Source organism: Sylvia atricapilla, chromosome 1 (genome assembly GCF_009819655.1).
Source record: "Sylvia atricapilla isolate bSylAtr1 chromosome 1, bSylAtr1.pri, whole genome shotgun sequence".
Lineage (NCBI taxonomy): Eukaryota > Metazoa > Chordata > Aves > Passeriformes > Sylviidae > Sylvia > Sylvia atricapilla.
Genome location: NC_089140.1, coordinates 60801989 through 60823171, shown reverse-complemented (window position 1 = coordinate 60823171; position 21183 = coordinate 60801989). Strand labels below are relative to the sequence as shown.

The window sequence follows — 21183 nt, the reverse complement described above, 5'->3', positions numbered from 1 at the left end:
TGTTGACTTTTTGTCTTTATATCACGTGAAATCTGTAATTTTATGTTAAACTGTGAAATTTTTTATGCTGCTATAAACCAGCTTTCTTTCTTCATCATCCCAGTGTGTTTCTTACTGATGGATGTGGTTTCATGGAGTCAATTTTGTAGAAACATTGAGATAAAGGAATCTGATTCTTTAACAAGGCCAGTATAAATGATACAAACCACTGTTTAGCAATATCAACGTAATTGCTGTCTTCATAAATCACATATTAAGTGTGATTAGAAAAAAAAGTCTAGTAAAATCTAATATATGACATTTCTATTTACTGTCATTAGAGTTATATATCAGTTTCTCCGATTGTAAGCTGACAGTTTTTATTTTTGATAGAAGGCCCCCTCATACTAAACTCTACCGCTTTATGCTTTTCTTATGCTTCTAGTAGGAGGTATCCTCAATGGTTACTTGGAATTGCCTTGAGATTTGTGTCAACCTTCCTGCCTTCCCTCCTTAGCCATCCCACATTGCCTGGTGTGAGGTTGCTGCTAAGCTCTCCCAAGTAGTCTTTTTTCCAGGCTGAGCAGTCTCAGGGCTTTTGGTCTTCCTCATATAACAGATGTTATGGAATTATTCTTGCCCAGGAGTAGGACTTGTCATTTCTCTTTGAACCTTGTGAGATTCCCCCCAATTCATTCATGCAGTTTGCTGAAATCCCTCTGAAATATTTTCCAGGATTACTTGCTTCATCCCCTTCCTGTGGGTTGAAGTGGGGCCTAGCTGATCTCTAATTGCTTTGATTGTCTTTCTTGCCCTTCTCAAAGTGACATTTGTTTCCTTATGGTCCTTGAGAAGCTCCGCCAGTTACTGTGACCTTTCACAGATTGAGGGCACCCTCAAAATGGCATTGACTGTCTCTCTCAGCACTTTTGGGTAGATCCAATTAGGCCCAAAGGCCTTGAGCATGAAGAGTTTGTCTGATTCTAACTAGATCCTTCTCCAACACAGTTGAGTCTTCCTTTCTCCAGACTTTCCCATTGGTCTCAAGGATTTGGGATTTCTGTAAGCAAGTCTTAACAGTAAACTACCTCAGCTTCATCCATGTCCTTTGCCACCAGGTCACTTAGCTTTTTCACATGAAGGACCAACATTTTCCCTGGTTTTCTTTGTGCTGCTGGCACTTTTGTAGCAGGTTTTCTGGTTCCCTTCCATTCTCTTGTCATCTTCAAGGGCTTTGGCATTTCTAACTCTTATAAGTAAATTATAGACAAGAACAATATGTTGCAGCTTGACAGTTTCACAGAATCATCAGTAAATTCTGAAAGCTTCTGGGTAATGGAACCCACAAAAATTAGGAGCAGGGATGTAGTAGATTGGAAAAGGGTAATTTGAGTGTCAGGTCATTTGCAATAGCCTTGAAGTAAGAATATGTCTGGAGATTCAAAAGCAAACTTTGGTTTCCTCTTTTTAAATTTTTCCCAAATCACATATCCTGATCCAACATTTGAAAAAATCAGAATGTCATCTTTGGTTTATACTGGGCTGCAGCATATACAGGGCTTAGAAGGAAAATATAGGGAGTACTGCTTGGGTTTCATGGCATACTTGGTAGGAAGGAGAGGCAGGTGGCAGGATAGCAACTTGTTTCCTACACCATTATCCCAAGGGGCAGAAAATGCACAGGGAGACTCTGAAGAGGTTCACTGTGCTTTTTGAACAAAGCAAGCAGCCTGCGTGACCTTGTGAGCATCTCGGATCCTAGAAGGGCAGAAAGATACAAAGCATATACCATACCACAGGTCTGAGGAGGTTCAGAGGAGACCTTCTCTACCAGAGCAGGAGGTGACAGTACCAAAGTCCCCACTGTGTTTTGCAGAGTGCTCCTAAGCTGGGCAGGCATGTGAATGCAATGCTGATCCAGCAATTTCAACGTTTCTATATCTTGTTTCTGTGTTGGGGAGTTTAAGACTTCCCTAGATTTTAGTGCACTTTGACAAAAATTTGAAGTGCTGCTGGTGATGGAAAACAGACTAACATGTCCTTCTTTGTACCTGAGCTTGAAACAGCCCTGTATCATTCCTGACTGATGATTGACTTAGAAACTGTTGGTAGAAACCTCCAGTAATAGCAATTTGCCAGTCATACTTGGCAAACTATTTAAATTTCCCACTATCCTTAACAAAAGAGAGTTTCTTTTTCCAAAGTTCTGTGTAGAAGTGTTTTATTACAGTCTCAGCACATGAAAATCAGCCTGTTGGTGAGATCTGTGATGCTGTCTTCTAAAATGGTTCCTGAGTGGAACCTTTCTTTAGTGCATGATCTATACACTATATGCTTGCTTGGGGATTTTTTTTTTCCTTTGGTGTTTATCTTTCGGCTTTCCTTCAAGTACATAATAAAGTACCATTAGTTGCTTGGGATTTTTTGGAACCCATTTAATAATATTAAAGTGTTAACTTACATAGTTGTTGGACTTTTCCACTTGTTGGATTATGCCACCTCCTAAAATGATCTGTGGAAACCATGTTAGAATATGTCCCAGTTGTCTTTCGATCTGAACACTTTGGATTTCCTTTCCATTCAAACCGGGTCTGGCAGGTCTAAGGTTTGGGGACCTGGTGTGTTCTTGGAGGTTGACCAGCCAGAGGGCTGGATTGCAGGTGTGTTGGGTGTGCAGAACTTGCAAATCAATTTGGTCTCAGTTGCCTAGTTTGGAGATTAACTGAAACAACATGTTGTCCCTCTGAACTCTTATTCCCCTTATTTTGATGATTAGATGCAGAGGGTTTAGGGGATGGTTGCAAAAATTGGTTTTAAATACCTACAAGCAGTGGACCCTACTTATTGTGGAAAAAATCCCACACACTGTCATGTGGTGAAGTGTGTCTCATAGAGCCTGAATTATCTCTTTGAAGTTGTACCAGCTTGACAAAATGAGACTGTGTTATGCGAGCAGAAAGATTTTCCTGTAAACTTGCTCTGAGGGGGAGGAAGAGCTTGAAAACCCACCATGCCATTTTTTGTGAGGTTTTCTGTGAATGAATTTCTTGCCAAGAAGATCCCCCAGCACTTCCCACATACCAGAATGGCTCTGTTGGAAGCCCAGTTGTCTGCTGTAAAATGGTTCAAAGTTCAGCTGTTTTCAGCTGTTCAGTGCTGGGCTCAACCTGCAAAGAGAGGAGAGCACCTTATCCATGTGCCAGAGATTTTGTGAGGTGTACTCTACTGTACTGGTTATTAAAGTGCAAGGCTTTGAGTGAAGACTCCTTATGCAAGAGATTTTGTATGTGGTTATTAGGCTTCATTACTTGGGTTTTAAGTGGATGTGTAGGGCAGTTGGATCAGTTGTCATCATCTAAGAACAACTCTGAAGATGAAGGCAAGCAATTTGTGCTTAATGTAGTAGAAAAAGGGGGAGCCAGTAGGAGGACTGGCAGGATGAAGTAGGGGTAATGTGCTTGAGGCAGTAATCCAGAAAAAATGATTTTTGCATTTTGAGTGGATTTCAGGGGGTAGGATTGCTTCTGTCACAGCCAGAAGGAAAGAGATTATCTTGCATCCCAGCAACAATAATGAGAGACTGAGCGAGTGCTTTGGTTTTATGAATAGAACAGGAAGAGAAGGCACTAAAATGCTAAAGCAGGCAGGATTTTGAGCCAGTCCAAGGTGTCTAGAGGCAGGCGGAGGAGAAAGCTAAAGGTGACACCCTGGCATCATGAAAAAGAAATGATTGAAAGATTGGAAGGTGAAGGGCAGCTGCGTGTTCCCCACCATATCACGGTGTGTTTTGATTGACCAGCAAAAATTTCCTTGGGGAATTTGACTTTGTCGAATGTCTGTAACTTGACATTGTTTGTAGTGTGGTGTTACATTGTTGTCTAAACTCTGCAGTATGTTTGCAAACTCAGGTTTGCAAATTGCTGCAGCCCTGTCCCATAGGAGTGTAGCTCTCTCTTTCCCTGTAGGTTTGGATGCTGTTCAGAATACACCTGCAGTGAAATGTTTCATCCTCCCCTAAAATGGAAATAGGAAGTATGAAGGTCTAATATAATGGAGTGGAACCTAGGCTGTGAAAAAGAATGGGCTGAGACTAAATGCAGGCATTTTGAGTTCTGGTTAAAATACTGTTTCTTAATACACAAAAGAGAAAAATGAACATTTACATACAAAACAAATGTATTTTTGTGGAAAGCATTGCTTACAAATAAGCTTATTTTTTGTTAGAGTCAAAAGTCTATTTCTGCTCATCCTATTTTAATCACTATTTCCTGTTTGTTTTCACCATTTGTACACTGGGAAGGAAGCTACCGTGTCTTACGGATTTTCCACACAACTGTTTCTATTTCTGCTGTGAGAAATTAGCCTTTAGAGCAGTGTAGCAAAAGACATTTTTGCAGTGTTTTTGATGGACTGCAAAGAGGTTGGAACCAATAGAGAAAACACAGATAAGGGCTATCATATTTTTTCATAAAGTTCATGACAAGTAGGAAATTGAATAGAAATTGTGTGTTATAGAAGGCTTTCACTGTGTTGCAATTGTGATAAGTACAACACATGGTAAATGATGATGCCTTTCAGAGAATGTTTCCACTAAAGCTTGTTCTTGTTTGGGCAGGAAGCTTATGCTGATAATAGTTTTTAATCTTTATACATACACACACATATATATATATTGTGTGTGTGTGTGTTTGTGTGTATATGTATATATGTTCAATATTAAAATTCTCTGCTGAAAATTATTTTGGTTTTATTAAGAAGTAATATTTTCAAGCAATGTACTTAATCATTTTTCCTAGTGGCTTACCTTTACCCTGTTGGCAGCTCGGATTAAGGAATTCAACTGCTTCTGCTTAATGGCTTTTTCCTGCCCTTGCAGAACAGTGCTTTTTTGTTTGGGCTCTTATCATTTCAGGTGAAAAATCTAAAATTCCTGAAAACCTGTCTTTCTACTTGCTGAAGCAGTTTGTGAAAATAGTACTTTTCACTGTAATATTTTATAATCACAATATGTGTGCTATGTCTCCACTTCTCAAATTTCTTCTGTAGAGGAATACCTTTAGTGATAAATGTGCTGGGTTTTCTTGTGGGGTAACAGGTCTTTGATCACCTTGACTCTACGAGGAGCAGCTAGAGCAGCACGCAGCTCAGGGCTGCAATCTGTATGGAGCAGTCCTGCTGTATTTTTCCCTCTTTGGGCTCAGCTAGGGCCTGTGAAATAGCAGCAAATCTGGGAGCCATCTGGACTTCTCTCTGCTCAGACGAGGGCTGGGAATCCTGCATCACTCTTAGAAGGAGTGGTATTTTTTTTTTATTGTTGGGTTTTTGGTTTTTTTTTTTTTTTTTTTTTTTTTTAATTGCTGTGTGGGACAGCCCCAAGTTTTTCCCAGGACTGTGAAAACAAAAAGTTTGCCTTTCCCAATCTTTTGAGGTTGCCCCCCCCCTTTTTTTTTTTTTTTTTTTTTTTTAATCTGAGGAAGGCCATGAAAATCACTGCATAATGCATTTGGTTAAAACATTCATGTCAGATGTGACTTGAATAAACCCTGGAGCTAACCTTACATGAAGCCTACTTGTTTACTTTAACTGAATGAAGAATTAATAAAATGATAAGTTAGTTTCACTGAGGTTTTCTAATCAGTTGAAAGTGTTTGTTTATTTCTGCAATCATAATGAATAATTGCAGATAATAATTTTGAACACTGTTGTATTTTCTCCTCCCAAAATGCAGAATCCTAAAGGCAAGGACAGCATGTATAGAAAAGAGACAGAGTTGCAAGTATGGAACTACTGGGGAAAAAAAGAGAAATAATTAAACCCTCCAATATTCACCTTTTCTTGAATGTTTACTTTAGATTCAGGGTTACATTAGATCCTATTATGTGTTTGTCAACTCCTTCTATGTTGCAAGCAAGAATATGCTAAATATTTATCATTGCGTTGCTCTGTGCATTTGAGGGCTTACTTCCTTGAGAAAATGGTGGTAGAAGTGTATCTCTCTTCTGTTGAAAGAAATCAGCATTTGTAATTTACAAATTTAAAGGTATTGTTATTCCAAACACTTTGAACCATATCCATTTTCTGCAGAAGACTGAGTTGCAGAGGTGAAAAGCATTGAAGCATTGATTAACAAAGCATAACAGTGAACAGTGTCTGTCTGTCTTTTCTCCTCCTCTCACTCCCCTCCCAAAGTGTCACAAACCAGTAATCATATGTTGGTTGTCTGGTTGCAAACCAGTGTTGATACAAAGCACTTCACCTGTAAAGGAAATTAAGTGTGGATGGCACTGGATTAACTGGAAAGTTATTTTTATTAATTTATTACCATAATTACCTTTTGTAACATGGTCTACAGTAGATTTTTAAATGATAGCCCCTCATGACAATCCAAACAACACAAAAGAAAATTACATTTCTACTGCTGAGGACACAGCCAGAGAATTCCTGACTTGCCCCACTGAATGTGTTTTGTTTGGTTTTCCTCCTGAAGCTAGGCACTGGGATAATCACAGCCTGGTGCAGTTGCCCTCCTTCCTAGTCGAACTGGGAACGGGGGTTGCAGGTGTAAATTCCCTATTTGATGACAATTCAGCAAAAGAATTTTTTGTAATAAGCCTATAGAAGTATTTCATGCAGTCATGGTACTTACCTTAGCCTTTTGATACTATGTTATAGTTTATGAGGGTGAACACTTAAGCGTTTTGACTCCTAGAATATCCAAAACATGGTAAATACTTGCTAAATTTCAATGACATGTGAGATCTGGAAGAAAATTGTTCAAGGATTTACTTCCAGTGTGCTAATGTAATATGCTTGTTCTGGTATGATAATCTTATCACGCTTATGTGTGAAATGTCAAAATGATGGGTGAAGGTTTTCCTGCAATCTGAATGGTCATGTTTAGGTTTTTAATACCTGTTTTTCAGAGGTTCCTCTGTCTTTTCAAATGCCCAACACTGTCTTTTAGTGGGACAGCACTGTTGGCTTCCTTCCATTCGAAGCAGGAAAGCTTCGAATGTTGCCACCATTACTGAGGTATTCCACTGAGCAAGGTGATGGGCATTAAGATGTGATCTGCTTATAGTCTCAGGCAGGAGGCTTTTCCAGACACAGAAACCTAATTGTCAAAATGAAAGGCAGTGGTTTTTGCTTCCTGTTTCCTAACACTTGACAGGATCTTTTGTGACTCTGACGGGTGTGATTACACTCAAAGCAGAGATGTTGCAGTTTCTCACTGAGCTTTGGCAGTGAGGGCTGAAGCAGCAGCATGAGGGAAAATCAAATGTGCTGTAGCATTAAAGTTCATTTGATAAGCTTTAACTTAGAGATCCACCAGCTTTTTACCAAAACTTGGAATGTTGTAGCTTACATCAGCTTTCTGTCTACAAAGACCTGAGGTGAAAGAGTTGTCTCTTTGCAAATATCTTGTTTTCATAGGAGACTCTTGCCCAAAATTGTGTGTGTTTGATGGTGATTATTTAGTATTCAAAGGTATTAATTTGGGATTGATGAGACACTAATAAATGAAATAATATTAGCTATCATCTGATGATAAACTAGAACTAAACTAGAACTAGAAACTATGGCAAAAGGAACAGATCAGCCAAGCTTCCTCTGGCTTCTATTTTTAGGACTCGAGTTTTCATCTGTTTGAAAAACTTCTGTTGTTGCTCTGACTTTCACAGTTTGATTAGCAAGTTTATGCTGTTGCCTGTTGAGTTTCTATGCCCATGAGTTAATTTATCTTCCTTTGCATTCTTCAGGTGTTAAAGACAGAGTGAGTCAGTGTTTTGCAGGTGAAGGTTTAGACAAGTTCTGGATAAAATAATAATAAAGACTCTGTCTAGATTTTTATCTCGGTGCAGCAGAGGCAGACAGTTGAGAGACGAAGATGAATCTGGGTGGTCTTGATGTTGGAGACTGCCATGAGCATGGATGTTCCCAGCTGGGGGACAGAGGGAAAAAAAAAATCCTGAAATTATGAAATGCATGTATTAAATAACAGTGTTTTGCTGTGCAAGAAACCCGTCTTGTTTGAAAAGCAATCCAACCAGCTATTTTAGCATTGCTTATCTTAAAAGCAGCAGCAGGTAACACTAAAGCAGTCAGGAGCACCTTGTTTGCTGTGGGGGTAGAAAAACTGTTCTGCAGGAGTAAAAACCTGGGGAGTTAAGCCACAGCACCCCTCCCATACATTTATTTGTCTTTTAGCAAATGGTATTTGAGTCAGTTCAGTGACATGGAGAAGTTTATGGAAAAGTGCATTACTAGAGCTGTAACTGAGGTGACTTCATAGTTTATTTTTAGGCACTTTGGATTGAAAGCTGCTAATTGAGGGTGGGGGTGACAAGGGAAGGTTTGCTTGAAGTTGGGTTAAGCCGAGGTTATCTGTATTTGTCTCAAGCCCGGAAGAGTTGGCAGGAGAATTGACTGAACTTTGTGAACTTGCACAGACCTGACCCTTAACACACACATGCACAAACATACGCTCACACAAATGTGTCCTTGAACACTTTCTCAGCCTTACACTCCAGCCAGTTTCTTTAACAGGCATACCACAATCCTTTCCAGCCCACACTGGGAGGATATTAAATAATTTTTATCCTAAAATTCCTGCTCCCTCCTCCTCTTTAACTTTCCCATCCACCCTCTGTGTGTTCCCATTGTGGGGAAGGATGAGTGATGTTTTCTCTTATCTCCTTGGCTATGAGGGTAGTTTCACAACTGCTCCATGTTTCAGTTTTTCACCTACCACAGACTTAATGTATTAAAGTGGGCCAAATCTGGCACTCCTTATCCCAGACAAATGTTTTATTGAAGTCTTTGGGAACTTCGCCTGGGACCTTATGAGATTGTAGGCAGTGGTATTTAAAAGAGGTTTCCACAGTCACTTGATTTGACTGAAGTAATTTTTTTTTTTTTTTTAGTGGCAGTAGTTTAATCAAGGCAGTGCTTTCAAGTGTGAAATCGTCTCTTATGAAGTTACCTGGGAAGAAGTTTGAAATACCTCACTTAATATTTTCAAATCTCTGTGCATCAATTCTCAGTCATTTCTACTCCTTGTCTTCTGTTTGAAGGCAAATGCTAAGAGAGATGTCATTTATTTTACTTTCCCCCTTCAAGGTTAGGCTGGACAGTCATGGATTCTGAAAGGAGAAGTTATGGCAGCTTGTTATCAGGTACAACTGATTGTCTTCAAGTGACGTGATGAAAGAAACAGTCTAGCTGAAATTCTGACTTTACAACACTAATAAAAATCTTCAGGGTAGGAGAACGGGATTTAAACCCCCTTTGCATGTGCAGACTTATCCCTACATTCTCTCACTCCGTGATTGATGAAACAGTAGCAGGATAAAAATTACTTCTTTTGTGGAGGGTCAGTTCATGCTGCTTTTGATCCACTGGGGTTAAAATACTATCAGGGTGAATTGTCCATAAGGAGAGGGAATTGGTCTGTGGGGTTAGTTCTGATAGCCCCACGTGTTTCTGGGCAGGAGACACACTTCTGACCATATAGCATTGCATTTGCTAGAAAACCCAGAGGTGGTAGCAAGCATATGACCTGTGGGGCTTCTCTGTATTTGTAGTAAGATGATAGATGTATTTCTTTTAAGACTTCAAAGGAAGAAAATGAAAAGGAAAAAGTTAAACTCTGTCAGAACCCACCAAAATACGGATATGTCAGCTCCTGAATAGGGTGTGCAGTGTGTTCTGTGCAGGGAGGTGGGTGTTGTAACCAAGGGAAATATAGAGAATTGAAGTATAGCAGATATCCTGGGTCCCATTAAGCTGTTAAAAAGATTATTAATTAAAGCCTTGTCTAAGAGTGAGAGGAATTAGGAAATTGTTCCTTCGCTGACTAGACATTTGTTTCTGTTTGAGGCATCATTCTTTATAAGAGTATAGGAAAGGCCACGCTAGTAGCACGTTCTTTCACCCTCTGCTTCTTCACCGATGCCGATGTCCCAATTGTATTTGGAAGAGCCTCATGCTCAGGTCAGAACTGCAGATGTGGCCCCCTGATCTGTTCTAACTTGTGGATTGCAGCAGGAAATGTACCGTCTCCAAAGGAGATAGGAACTCCTTTTTTTTTTTTTTCCAATCCTCAAACTCAGAAGCAATCTAAAAATCTGGTGCAGTATTTGTAGCTGGAGAGAAATAGAAGAGCAAATTATTTTCAGTCAGACTGCAGAGAAGCCACAAAGTCCTAGGGCATTTAATGAAAGGTTTTTGTGGTGGGAGGAAGTGGAGGTAGAGGCTGAGGATTCAGCCCAGTGAAGAGGCCATGATGTTGCAGTTGCAGCAGGTTGGTGCAATGGCTCCAGTAATCTCCTGCTGCTGTATGCTTTTCCAGCTGAGCTTAAAAAAGGTTTGTCTCTAATCCCTGGGTCTCCCAAAACTGCTTTAATACTCCTTGTTGATTTTTTCTTTGGAAACCTTGGTGGGCCTCTCTGTTGTTTGCTGACTCCATGAGTTCTCTTGGCATTGCAGTCTTGTCCCAGACTGCTCGGTGACTTGTTACCAGTCGTGCTTGTCCTCACAGCTCATGCAATGAGTGCATGAGCACAAGAGGGTTCTTGTCCACTTCCCTGTGTGCTTAACTGAAGTTCATGATGGGCATTTGAAGTTAACAAAACTATACTATAAAAATGTGGGTTGGTGTTGGTGGTTTTTTTTTTTATTTTTTTTTACTAAGGGGTCTTTTCATAGTGTGTACATGAAAGAAGGAGCTGGGGTAGATGATTAATAGCACAATAGGGAAAAAGGGAAAAATAAACCTCTTCTGTTAGATTTTTTTAAAAAATCATATCTGTTTTCTGGAGTTTAATCTGTGCCAAGATTTCTGCTTGTGGTTTCCTTGCATATTTGCATCATGCTGTTTCATCTCCAAAGAAGGTTTTTTTTTTCCGTGTTCAACTTTTTCCCATTTGTGTTATATTTTTCCTTTTTTTTCCTACCTGAAAACAAAACTTCTGTTTTTGACTTGTCTTCATATTTTGTTCAACGATGGAAAAGCTGAGTATGTTTGATTAATGGTTGAGTTTCTGCTGCTCAGCTCTCTTTCATGATAGTCACTTTTACAGGGTGATTTGTACAACAATTAACATTCCTCCAGGCTGAGAAGAGCTCTAATGGAAGGCTGTCTGTGAGCTGAGAGAGCAACAGAAGTGGTCTGGGAGTAGAAAGATTAAACAGTGAGGTTAAACAGGTCAAATGAGAAGTTACGGTCAGTTGAAAAAAGTGCATAGTACAGGGGATTAGAAGAAGGGCTGAAGTTTAATGGCCAGGTTTTGCAATGAGGTTGTTACTTTTGTGTGGGTAAATTGTCTTTGTTTTGACATTGGTGTACAGAAGTTTGGCTTTGTCCCTGAAGCTCAAAATGTTATTCTGTAGAAATACAAAAACTTGATTTCTTGCATATTGCCTTTCCCACATACCTCTGACTTAGTGAGCTTCTAGCATTTTCTGTGGCAGAAGTTTCAGACTTCCATTCACGACAAAGTCAATTCCTTCAGTTGGCAAAGGCAGGTAGTGCTTTGCAATCTGCCTGTGCTTTCTCACAGGTGCACACAGAAAGCAATTTCAACAGTAAGACACCACAGATTTTTTTGCATGTTTTTCCTTTGGCCATGTACAAGCAGAATCCAAGATCAGATAAAGGAAATGTCGTGTTGACCTGTGTTTGCCTCTGAAATATTTTTGACTCTTGGCTTCTTGAGTTAGTTGTCTTTATCTACTAAGGCAGATTTCTTGTCTGTGATGGTGAACCCAAATTTTCCATTATGCAGTATTAGAAATGAATGTTGTGGAAGATCATGATGACTCTCGACAAAGAATTATTCTACTACCCATGACTTGAAAAAATACTAATAAGCTAAATGTTTTTGGTACACTTTGTGGCTGAAATGTATTAGCAGTGGATTCCAGGAAAGAGCAAAGCTGAAATGTATATTACACTGTTTTCTCTTATTCTTTATAGATGACTTCCCTGTATTGAAACATAACAGGGCAGAGAGAGAGAGCATAAGTGTGTGCTATGTGTAACACAGGACTGAGAACTGGAGGGTGCAGGCTGGAAGGGACTTCTTCATTTCCCTCTGAGAGGAGCTCTGTCTGGAGGAAGATTTGCACAGGATGTTCAGTGGTTTTGCTACAGATCACCTCGTGGGCTATGGTATTACTGCTTTTCCTTAGTGAACAGAAGCAAGAATTGGTTACTTTTCTAAAATTCATTGAGCCTTTGTGATTTTTGATTCTATGCTAATGGTTTTCCATTTTGTGCAGAACCATCTTTCCTTGTCCTTGTATGTATAATAATGAATAATAAGGAAATGGCTTCATAGGTGATAAAGGACATTACAAAAATCCTGCTGTGAATTAACTGTAAGATAAATTGTGTTCAAATCATCAGCTTTGGGCACAACTCTCCTGCTGTGTTTCATCCTTCCTTCCTCCATTTTCTTTCCGATAGGCTTTGTGGCCTGGTCTTTGCCAAGAAAGCATGAGACATTGGAAAGAAAGTGGGGTCAATTGTATTTAATGGTGGGTCAGGAAGGGAGGAGGAGAGATAAGGTTTAATATCAAGAGTGAGGACCAATACTGAATATAGACATGCTTTTAAGTCTGTTTTATTAAAATAATTTCAAAAGCAACTCCTTCAGACATATTGGTCATCTTGGCAAAGCACCATGATGGCTGTTTTTGAAATCTGAACTCTGGATGACCTAACACTGGGCCTGTTAAAAACCCTTTTCCCCCCTCTCACTTCCTTGTATCTTTATCCTCCTTTGCCCCCTAAACCACTGACGGATAAGTAAAAGCCTTGGAACTGGCTGTTCCTTCCCTAGTGGCTGGAATAGCTTTTCCTATTTTGCAAGGAAAGCTTTATGGAGAATTTAGGACCTGTGTCTCCAGGACCTTCTTGCTTCAGAGCTTGTTTAGCCATGTCGGAGCAAACTGGCGCTTTTATGTAGTGTAAGATGGAAATCCAGCTCGGATCACCAAAGTGTGAGTGCATCACAGGGAGCACAGGGCTCATGCACCCACCTGCTGGCAGTGCTGGAGCCAAGGCACTCCCCACTCAAACACCAAGTCATGTTCAATGCCAGCTTCTAACCTGCTTCATGCAGAACTGCAAACACTTGTCCACCCCTCCGTTTGTGGGCACTGGAGGTTTTGGTGGACCACAGAAATTGCTATGTTGCCGCCCAGGCCACCTTTGATGAAACAAACTGCTTGGTACATGGATTACGTCTGAAAGAAATGTCCTCCAGATGTCCTTTTGCTTCTTGCAAGCTGGGGATGTCTGCCTCTAAATCCCCTCGGTTTTGTTCTCCCCAGGTCACCCCCCAGCCTGTTTTGGGGAGCCAGGAAAACCGGTGGGAATCAGAGCACTTAGGGTATGTGTTTTTTCATCATCTCTTTGATTCTGTTATGTTTTCACAAAGCTTTTTTTTTCAGCTGATGATATTTTTTTTTTCTTATGGCTGAGATTCCTGTCAGATAATACCAGCAGAGCTGGGAAAGGAGTTTCACAGCAATATATTGTTGCAATAATACCAGAGAAAATTTCCAAGCATGATCTGAATGCAAGGCTTGATTTCTTTTGCTATGGGTCAGAGGAGCATAAACTGTCCCTTTCATCTGTGTAGTGATGGATTCTGGGACAGAAATTCTTGGTATTTAGTATTTGGTATTTTATTTTAACTATTTTTCTGCTGTAAAATAATAAAGATCAAAATAGTGTCCATTTTGGTAAAAATACAGTGTCTGGTCGAGTCTTAGAAGTTACAAAACTCTTACAAAGATGAAGGCTGCGAGTTTTTATTTCTGGCATTTTCCATTCTAGCTATATAACTTATGGCAGAAGGTGAGATTCAGGATGACATAGGTAAGAAGAATTTGATATGTTAAGTATTGCAAGAGCCATTTGTTTCAATTGTTGTGTTTTTTTGATGGGAAGAAAATTAAATTTACTTAGTTCTTAAGTTTACAGCACACAAGGCTGGAGTCTGAGTATCCTGAGACTTTATTGAATATTTGATATCAAATATTAAATGAGCTACTAAATAAATATTGGATAATGAATTTTGAGTTATGCAGGGCAGCTTCCTTAACAGTGTCAAAAGTTATATTCCTAATTGTGTGTTGTTAAATCCTACCCTGTGTATTAGGTTTGCTATAGCAAAAGCTTTTACTCAAACCTCATTTTTTCTTCTGAAACTGGTGGTGTCTTCCTGAGTTCAAGACATTTTAATGATTTTAATACTTTATCTTTTAAAAGAATGACAGTTGAAGATATGCCAGATTTATTCTTCTTCCCCAAATGGGTTGTGATTAAGCTCATCATTTTAGCTTATTTCTGAGTAGCTGCTAATTTTTTTGAGGGCTGTGTGTAATGGACTAATTGTTGCCAGAATTAATTACATTTATAAGGAAGGTTTATAGATAAATGGAAGCTGTGGAACAGAGGAAGCTGTTTCCTTTTTGAAATCTGACCACTGATAATGTCTGGAAACCTGAAAGCTGATGCACTGTAGTTTTGTTTCTATACGCATTATATTCCTTGGTGCACATAATTAATATTTTTTTGAAGAATGACATCTGCAAGGATGCAATAGAATATTTTAATTATTAATTTTTTTGCTTATATTTTCTTTAAGGGTTAAAAATGAATGCAAAAGATAAAATCATGTGTATTATATACAAGGTCCCTTCTCTGAACACTTTGAAGTGGGATATTTTACTGTCCTGTGCTCAGAGTCATGGTTGAGCTACAACTTGACAGAATAAGGCATTTAAGAGTGCATGAAGATTCAAGAGTGCAGACATTGTTGGCTGTCTTTTGCTGTCATCAGCAAAGGAAAAATATTATTTCCTTTATTAGGCCCTTGTCCATTGGTAGTTGTTATTCAGATTATGCCTAAAAGATAAAAAAAATCTTCAAACAGAGCAAATACCACAACAGATATCTGGCTGGCAAGTTGTGGAGGTTGTGCAACCATTGCCCAGACATAGAGGTGCTAGTCTTCAATTTGAATTGAGCAATCTCCCGAGTTCTACTCACGGATTTCTGTTCTGTTGCACTTAGTGACCAAATCTTGGTGGATTTTCATGTGAAGATATATTTAAAACACTTTTCTAAAGAATTTTTAAAATTTAAACAAAATTTCAGATGGCAGACTTGTTTCAGTGGATGACCATCTTTAGAATTAATTTTCAAGGAATATATGTGTGTTTCCATGTATATTGTAGATGTGTTTAAAAAAACTCAAATCTTCCTATCAAGAAGAAAATGAGAGAAAGGAAAATGGATCACCCTTTTCCATTTTAAGTTGATTCCGATGAAAAGCTACATAATGCAATGTTCTTGTCAATCCAGCCAAAGAGGTTGGATTGGCAATTCAGGACTGTAACCAGCAATGTAGTGGCAGATAATGCAAGGTATGCCCTTATTATAACTGCATAACAGGCCAACTTAAAAGCAGTGAGCAGCTGGGCATGCATGCCTTCCTTTCAGCCTTAAGCTTCCCATGGAGGAGCCCTGGAGAAACAGAGCTCTTCTTGCAGCAGTGGAATTGAGTGAGTGGGACAGAGCAATGATGGCCAGGGGATATAGAGCCCCCTGAGTGGGTGGGGAGAGGGTCCCAGTGGGGTGGTCTCAGGGCTGGGTTTCACATACAGGCAGGGCAGACAGGGCCCCTGGGTACCTGCCTCAGCTCTCTCAGCAGCTGTGGCCCCTGTGCTTTGAAGGGCTAGAGTAGGGTACAGCATGTCTTCAGGAATGCGTTCCTGGAAGTTATGAAATGGTTTTGGAATATATATATCTATGTATTTTCCCCTTTGAAAGTGAGGTGGGGAGCAGGAGGAGGTAATGTTTTGGGATGCTGTGCTAGAAACCTGAGGCTAGCCAGGTGTAATGAAGTTTATGATGTCTGCCTGAAGGTATTTGCAACCTACAGTGGCAGCTGTGAGGGGCAGATTACAGCTTTCATCTCAGCCGCGTGCAGATAGTTCAGTGGGAGAGAGGTCCTGCAGCTGTGACTCACTGAAGCCCCCACACCCTATTTTTCTCTCAGCCCGACTCAGTCTCTAACCTGAACTTTGCCCTGAGCCCTCGACTAGGTCCCCCAGCTATGGCCCAGCAGAGGAGTTCCTTGCAGCTCTGTTTTCTTGGCACTTTGCCTGGGGCAGCCCCTATGCAGCCACATCCTTGCAGCCCTTGGGCTATGTCATTCCTCCTGAGCCCTGGGTTTATGCTGTGCTCTGAGCCAAGGGCATACATAGCAGGCCAGGGGAGTGGTCACAGCACCAGGCCTGACAGAGCTCAGGAAGTGGTTGGGAGTGCTCTTGGGCACATGCTGTAACTCTTTGGGATGGTGCTGTGCAGGGCTGGGAGTTGGACTCACTGATCCTTGTGTGTCCCATTCAACTGAGCACGTGCTGTGTGTGATTGATTCTGTGTATGATTCCTTGCTGCTATGGGAGATGGCACAACAAGGTTATCTTCATGCTACTTTTTCTCTGTAATGGGGGCTGAAGGGATTCCTGCTGCTGCTGTTCCTCCTCCTGTTCCATACCAGTGGGGGATGATAGGCATCACAGTATGAAATAGGGCACTGGGGGTGACTTTCATGGCACGTGGCACTTTGTATTGATGTGACTCAGATTTGTAGGGTTTGCCTTCTGTTCTATTTTGCTCTTGATGGTGAGCTGAGACAGGAGATTCAGACTGTCTTCTCTTCGGAGGTCCCTGTGGATCACATTATTTATGGTCTTTATTAAGAAAGCAAGCCCCAAAACCTCCCTCCCTGCCCCCACAACACCAAGTTGTGGCTGCATTGGACAGATCTGAAACAGTTATAAGCAAGTGTTCCACATTTTTCTAAGGTTCTAAGGCTCAATTTGCCACTTCTCTGATAATATGCTTGGAAGAAATGCAACCAAACTCTAGGTCATATCAGCTTTGTGTTGTTGACTAAGACATATGATTTCACCTGTTCTAACAGCATTCAAAAGATCATTAGTGGTAGTTGGGAAAGTAATCTTTCAGGAAACCGTCTGGTTGTGGAGGCAGGCTTTTGGAAGAGGGAAGAACCTCAGGATGGATTTTTTTAGAAGTATATTTACATTTCCAGGAACACCTCACAATCAGTTGATCTTTGACTTACTGTAGTTCACAGTGTTTTTAAAGCAGAGATGGTGTGCGTCTGTGTGTGTGTGCATGTGGGTGTTTCTGCAAGTGTTGTGTTAAAAAGCAATTGGCATTTGCCGACTTTCTGCATCTGAAGCTGCTGCTTTTGGGCACATGAACTGATTCTATGCACGCTGGCATGTGCCTGGCCCTGACTGACCCCTCACATGCCCTGTGTGCCCAGAGTGCGAAGGCAGCTCCTTGTCAAGTGTGGTGCCAAGGCAGGGGGGCCGTGCTGGAGGTTCCCCTCTGCAGGCACTCCCGTCTCCATCGTGTGTGAAGCCATTCCACATAACCCTGACAGAAGGCTGCCTGTCAGCTGCAGGCCTGGGGTGGGCAGGATCCTTACCTTCTGTGAATTCTTTGCGTGGAAAAGGGGAATTTTACCATTTTGCCTGGCTTCATGGTGTGATGGCTCTGTTTAGGCAGGGCTGTATCCCATGCCTTCCCAGTGCATACCCATGTGTATGGACACACAGTCTTGAATGAGCATTTTGTAGGAAGATGCATGGACATATGTGTATATAAGTGGCCTGATTTCTTCCACTGTGTTTTATTTGATTGGTTTGACTCTGCCTCTCTTGCCTCATGTTTTCCCAAATGCTAGGAAGGAGGCCCTGCGTTTTTCTTTGCTGTGTATGTTTGGCATATGTGTTTCAAATGACTTTGGCAGGTTCTTGAAAACAAGGCTTGAGCTTCTGTGAGTATTCTAAAATTTTTTCCCCTTATAGATAAAAGTATTGGAAGACACATACTGTTGAATGCTTGGATAGTATAACTTCCACAGAGGCAGCAATTTACTCTTCAGTGTCTCAGCCATGTATCTTGATTTAATTATTCACTTTCCTCCTCATGAAATACAGGCACATGGTTGCATAAAATAACTAAAAGTGAGCATTCTATCTGGCCATCTTCAATAAAGATGGCATTGTTTTGAAAATGTTAAAAATAATAAAATTCTTTTGCAGAGATTATGATAAAGGGAATGTAATGCGGTTGATCTGTGTGTGTGTGTTTGGTTGCACAAAAATGAGGCAAATAGCTGAAACATGCTGTTAGAATTAAGGGCCAGTTCAAGAAATCCAGGTGCCCTTTGGTTTCAGTGCATCCAATCTTGAGAATGAACCTCAAAGTCTGCTCATTAAAGAACTCATCTCTGTTTTGAAACTCTTTTTTTTTTTTTTTTTTTTAAACTCTTGAGCAACAAAACATACGTTTCAAGTGCTTTTTTTCCAGAGCTATCTGAAACTTCTGGCTTTCTTTGTTCACTCCAGCTGTCAGCAGATTTCAAGGTGTGTGTCTCTGTGTTTGAAGAAGTTATCATAGATATTGGTGACAGCTGGGCTTTGAAATGTACTTTGCAGTCAACACAAAGTACATGAGGAGTGACTCATGAACATTTACAGACCATACTTTGCTTCATATGTAAGTCTTCTAATAATGAGCCTGCCTAATTGAGCTGGGGAAGCTCATGATTTCACCATGGTCTGCAAAAAATGATCCAGTTGCTAAACTTAAGGATCTGAGCAATGTGTTTTGTGATGCTATATTCAATTAGTCAATCAAATTAGGATTTTCATCTTTTATGTCACTGCCAGAGAGGTCCAGACTAGTGTGATTTCCACCCCTCAGGGGCTTCCAAAGGTATCTTTTGTTTTTGCAGTTTTAGTTAAGTTAGAAAACATGGGGCTGTGCGTTTTTAAGGTAGGACTTTCTAATTATGAAGTTCAGTGATCTTTTCTCCATTACTAGTTTAATGCACTGTACATTCTTGAGCAAGGTTACTGAATACAGCAAATTATGTTTAATCACATAGAATTAGAGAAGTTTGTAATTTGTGTTTGTAGGTGCTGTGTCTGCTCCAGGTGTAAACTGAACCACCAGAAGTCTGCAAAGACAAAGCTCTCTGAGCTCTGTGCAGTTATTCTGGGCTTGTTTCCATCATGTGTGGAAGAAATACAATTAAAAAACTGAAGGTGCACTTAGCAGTCTCGGATACAACGAAAGTTTATCACTGACAAAGTGTCCTTTCTTTTATCCTTCGCAGGACTTTCAGAATGTTTTGCAAAATTCAGCTTTTGTTTGACTTTCTGAGCACTGGAAAAATCTCCAGTGCCCTTCATAGGGTTGAATGCCTGGATTCCACAAATTTGCCAGGCCTTAGAATCTTCAGTTCATGCTGCATGGTTCAGTGTTACAGACATGTACTTTAAAACTTCCTGACTTCAGACTGGAATGCCTGCTTATGTTGATTTTCTTTCAAGGCTATACAAATGCACATGATATAATTGAGAAAACTGTATAATGTATAATAGTGCTGCATAAAAATGAACAATAAATGTAGGAATAAGAAATAAATGGCAGGAGAACATATTTTCATGAGACTGTACTTGCATGAGTGATGTAAAGATATGGAGGGTTTTGTACTTAATTTTAGCTACCATGTTGAATCTTTTGTTACTGTTTTTTTAGGGGAGGTTAAGCCTTGGTCTTACCTTTTGGCTATTGGACCTGCAACCTCCATCCTGCTTTAGCCAATGTTTCCAAGATGGGCAGCAGTGTCTGTGTGTAGGGAGTAGCAGAGGGTGAAGGTGTGCTGGGAGGGTTTCAAGGACATCACCCACTGCTGCTGCCCAGAACATTTGTTGTGTGTTTAGACGTGGTTTGGGAAAATGAGTAGAAGAGCACTGGAAGGTAGTGAATGCAGAGAACAGGAAGATATATGTCTGAGAGTGCATTTGTCTTCCACTAACACAATTCAGCTTCCTTTGTGTAGCATGAATGTTCAATAAATTTTATTTCTCAAGGCTGTGTTTTAAGAGCACATTCGAGGTTGTGTTCCTGTTTAAAAAAAAATTATAGTGAGGAAGCATCCTGACTGAAATTTTGAACTTCATCCAGTGACTGAAGAGCCTGTAGTGCCTAAATAAGATTTATTTAACTGGACAGGAAAAGCCCTGAAATATATGACTATGTTGTAGTTGTGTAAAAGCATTGTGCCATCTTACACTCATTTGACCTTGAATTAGAGTAATGTCCTTGACCTGAGTATCTCTAAGACATAATATAGTATGAACAAATTGTTTTAAACCACCTATTATTATAATTTAATTTTTTATCAGTATATAACATAAAGATACTAAGCACTTTTGTCCTGTTTGTCTTTATTTCAGGCTTGAGTCACAGAGAAACGTGAGGATTTACACTTCTGAAGTAGGTGTGAGTGGGATTGAAGGAATTACATGGAGGATCCTGAACTCCCCTTCTTCCTGCTCTGGGAAAGTCTGGTGAGTGTATTATGAAATAGTTTATAATTAACTCAGTCCTTACTTCAGAAGGTTTTTAGTCAAAACAGGAAGATACAATTCATATGGCTGTATGTAAGAATGGAAGAAATTTCAGATACTACAGATGCACACTTCCTAATTACAAACATCCTTCAGAATTTGCTGTTCCTGTTTAGTAATGAGGGTTTCCATTAAAAAATAATGTGAGTTTTCTGTAAATCTCACTCCCTCCCACTCCCACCAAATCTCTGATGTAAATGTTCTGTATTTGAAAGCTTTTAGCACAATGTAAAACAAAGCTGAACTGACAAAATGAATTTTGCCTTTCTTGAACCTATTCTGAGTGAGGCTGTTACTGGAGAAAAGTGCAAGGTTGAGCTTTATTAGACCACTGCATGTATTTGTTTGTGAAACAGACAGATGAGAAACAGCAGCAGAAATGTCCATACCACACCTGGGCTGCTCCTGAAGCCTGTTGGAGTGCAGCTGATGTGTTAGTTCCAGTGGCTGCAAATCCAGCTTGTGTCTCTTCCTGCCTCCCTCCCACCACAGAGGGGAGGAAAGAAACTCCAAGGCCAAACCCTCTGGGAGGATAAGAGGGGCTTCTCTTCAGGTTTTCTTTCTCTGGCTCTGCCTGTAGATATGTGAGGCCATCATTAGAAAAGGGCACGTGACTTTTCTGTGGAATTTACATCTTCATATTCTAATTGCTTTGAACTTAGTGAG

General features: G+C 40.2%; 1 long non-coding RNA gene across 1 annotated transcript in view; it reads left to right on the top strand.

Moving 5' to 3' along the window:
- Positions 1-20760, top strand: part of LOC136364193 (uncharacterized) — a 133592-nt gene extending 112832 nt beyond the window's left edge. The window contains exons 4-6 of the long non-coding RNA XR_010744111.1: positions 13318-13376; positions 18407-18462; positions 20344-20760. This is a non-coding gene — a long non-coding RNA (uncharacterized lncRNA). The remainder of the gene's footprint in view (positions 1-13317; positions 13377-18406; positions 18463-20343) is intronic.
- The last annotated feature ends 423 nt before the right edge of the window (positions 20761-21183 follow it).